The sequence below is a fragment of the Nomascus leucogenys genome, chromosome 16 (assembly GCF_006542625.1).
Source record: "Nomascus leucogenys isolate Asia chromosome 16, Asia_NLE_v1, whole genome shotgun sequence".
In the NCBI taxonomy this organism is placed as follows: Eukaryota; Metazoa; Chordata; class Mammalia; order Primates; family Hylobatidae; genus Nomascus; species Nomascus leucogenys.
The window spans coordinates 8881756-8885721 of NC_044396.1; positions in this window are offsets into that span (position 1 = coordinate 8881756).

Consider the following 3966-nt stretch of genomic DNA (forward strand, 5'->3'; position numbering starts at 1 on the left):
GCCATTTGTTCATCTTGTTCATTGTGATGTCTCCCTCCTTTGGGTCTCAGGAGTATTTGTGTGTGTGTGTGTGTGTGTGTGTGTGCGTGCGTGTAGGTGTGTGTATAGATATGTGTGTGTATGTGTGTATCTACTTTTCTGCCCTGTGTTAACTTCACATTTAAAGTGTACACATCCTGAAAACAGAGTCTGTGTCCTGAACTTTTTATCTTTCACAATGTCTAGCCCAGCAGGCCCTTAGTAAGTAATTGTCACTAATTGTAAGTTTTTTTCCCATGGAAAATAATTTAAAAGCTGTCATATATTTATTTTGGTACACTTTAATGCATTTTTCTTTCTTTCTTTTTTTTTTAAGATGGAGCATCTCTCTTGTTGCCCAGGCTGGAGTGCAGTGGTGCAATCTCAGCTCACTGCAACCTCCGCTTCCTGGGTTCAAGTGATTCTCCTGCCTCAGCCTCCTGAGTAGCTGGGATTACAAGCATGCGCCATCACACCCAGCTAAATTTTGTATTTTTAGTAGAGATGGGGTTTCACCATGTTGGCCAGGCTGGTCTTGAACTCCTGACCTCAGGTGATCCACCAGCCTCGGCCTCCCAAAGTGCTGGGATTACAGGCGTGAGCCACTGTGCCCAGCCAACATTCATGTATTTTTCAATCTGTGCTACTCTCCTCCACCCCTCACCATCCCGTATAACCCTCAGAAGTATGAAATTTAGGAACTCCTTGAGGACAACCAAGCTGCTGGAAGGAAGAGAGAGAGGGCTTGCTGAGCTGTGTCTGGTAAATGGTGTTTATGCATCTGTTCTCTGTGGGTTTCCAGAACTTCTGCAAGAGAAGGGGAAACAGGAAACCATGGTTGGGAATGATGTTGGAGGGCATCGTGGATGATTTTACCTGCAACAAGAGAAGAACAATCACCTGCAGACACTGAGCTAAGCCGTAATCTTTGGGGAGTAAGGACAAATAGCACATAGAAATTGAAAGAGATTAATACATTTAATTAACCAAGAAAGAACTTTACTAGAAATGTGGCAGATTCAGTTTCTGTCCATGAACATGAAGATTCTTTGTTGAGTCTTACTGTTGAATGTGTCTGGCTAAGTTTTTGTCTCCCACCACTAGAAAAAGGTAGTGACACTATTATTGCTCACGGTGCCAGGGTTCTTCCCAACCCATTTGTGTTGAAACCATACAGAACTGCTTGTCTCTGCAGTTCCCAAGAACAACTTCATCCCGACTCTGTGGTTACTCATGATGCTGCATCCTCCATCCTTTTGCCCTGAAGACTGGCTTCCAAAGGTTCTTACTGTGCTTCATAGAAGATGACCACAAATGCAAGAAAATGTGTTTTCTGCTCATGTTCAGCTTATTGTTTTTCCCATCTTTTTTTTTTTGAAGACTTTATTTGCTAGTTCACTTTATTCCAAGAATGGAATCTCTTTCAAAGCTGACCACACCCTTGCCTCTGCCCACCACCACCAGCAGGAAAGATAGGCCAGCTTGAAGGCAAGTGAGGAGAGCAGTGCTGTTCAGAAGCCTGGCATCCCTACACCAGCGGAGGCAGGAGAGGTCGTTGATTAGAGGTGCCTGTTGAAGTTGCTGGGCAGCAGTCTGGAAGGCCATTAAAGATGGATAGCCACTCCTGGAGGACAGCCTGACATGGGGCACCTGGGGAGGAAGGGAGGTCACAGCCCTCTGTCAGCAGGAGAGGGCAGAGGCTGAAAGAAAGTATGATTGAGGGAGCAGGTGTGGATTAGGAATAAGAAGAAAGAACAGAAACAGGAAGGATTGGGTGGGTATGGAAGAGACAGCTAATGTGTACCCTTCCCCAGCCAAAGCTGACTTGAGTTTCCAAGGGTTTTTGGAGAGCGATTGCCAGAGCTCTTACCTCCAGCATTTCCAATTCTCTTCCTGTGTGGAATATCCCAAATGGAGTAGAAACGCTGGGCTTCAAAGTCAGGCCCTGCACTCATTTCTGTTGAGCCGGATGTTTCTGAGGGCGCACAGCTTCATGTATCTTGAGGGCTGGCACAAGATATTTTATGAGGAGATGTTGAGCGTCTCCATTTCCACATAGCAGAGTAGGGAAATCCTCAAAACCTTGTCAGTAGACCGAATCGTCATTGCACAAATGGTCCTATGAGAGTCCTCACACCTGGAGTCTGGTGCACAGAAGGGCTGCATGTGCTCCCCCCATCTTCCCTCCCTCTATTGCAATAATCAAGCAGGCCTACCCTACATGCTGGGTCTTTCCATTTTTATCGAATTGCAGGAAAATATTTCAAAGAATTTTCTCCTATGGGAAGAATTAAGCAAAAATGGTCTTTCACTCCTCAGAAACAGCTTTGTTGTTTTCTTGCGATTTCATTTCATTTAAATAAATTTGTTCCAAAAATGAATACAATTTTTGTTCCACATAGCATTTTCATTCTTTTATTTTTTTGAAATGGAGTCTCGTTCTGTCACCCCAGGCTGGATGGAGTGCAGTGGTGCAATCTCAGCTCACTGCAACCTCCGTCTCCTGGATTCAGATGACTCTCCTGCCTCAGCCTCCCAAGTAGCTGGGATTACAGGCGCGCACCACCACAGCTGGCTAAATTTTGTATTTTTAGTAGAGATGGTTTTTCACCATGCTGGTCAGACTGGTCTTGAATTCCTGACTTCAAGTGATCCCCCTGCCTCAGCCTCTTAATGTGCTGGGATTACAGGTGTGAGCCACTGCGCCTGGCCAGCATTTTTATTTTAATAGTTAAAAATTAACCGGGGCTCTCCAGAGAGGGCCCCACTGCATACCCTGGGGGAAGGAATGCTGACCTCACGAAGCTTCCATTAAAGCCCAAGAGGATGGAGTTTGGAGAGCTTCTGGATAGCTGAACACAGGGAGGTTCCTGTAGGGTGGTGCGCCCAGGGAGGGCATAGAAGCTCTGTACCCCTTCCCTGGTACCTTGCCCTATGTGTCTCTTCATCTTTGTCCTTTGTAATGTCCTTTATAATAAACCTGTAAACATTAAAAAAGAAAAACCGGAGGTGTTTTGCAGTAATGTATTGGAAACACTAGATGTCAGGAGAGAACAAGCTAACCTAATGTTTAGCTGGTTGTGTTTTGCATTCAATTATTTAGAATAATAGATTTTAGGAAATTGTTAGAAACCTAAGGAACATTTACAAGTAAATTACATTTATTAAATATTGTATTTGATTTATTTTTATATATTTATTTAAATATAAACATAAACTTACACCTAATACTGGATGTTTTCCACTCTGATCTATGAGGAGGTCCTGATGACTCGATAAAAACACTTTTAAGCATCTATTAAGGGCCAGGTGCTATCATGTACATAAATCTGTAGATTGTACATACAATTCCAATTTTCTTTCCCCTGCTGCTTAACTGGCCAAAATCTAGGCTAGTAGAGTGTTTCTTTGAGTGGGTGAAGAAAGAACACCTCATATAATGAGAGATGCTTCTGGGAAGGCCTGCAGGGAAGGTACCAAATTAATCAAGCATTCCTTGGTCATTTCTAAGGATGTGGGCAGGAGAAGTGCTTCAAATGAACATGAACTTGGTTTGTATTTTTTTTTTCTATAGCGTAAGGTTTCTCAACATAATGTGCTCTATATCTTGTCATGGTTTCCTCTCCAAGGGAAAGTTTCTAATCATTAGCTTTCCTGTAGAACTTGTTCCTTTTTGCATAAATTTGGCATGCTTTTAGGCTTCCAGTTCTCTGACATTTATTATAATTTCTCATAATCTTAATTTAGAGCCAGTTTGTTTCATAGCATAGATTCCCTTTAGAATTTCACAATAACACTGTAACATCTTTTGCTATAGTTCAGCATTCAAGTTAATCACAGAAGTTTTTCAGGGAGAAACTCAAGGGTTTGAGGGAATTAGAGAATCTCAGAATGGAAGAGAATTTAGATGGTCACATTGGGTAGTGGGAAGACTGTATTTCCATTAAT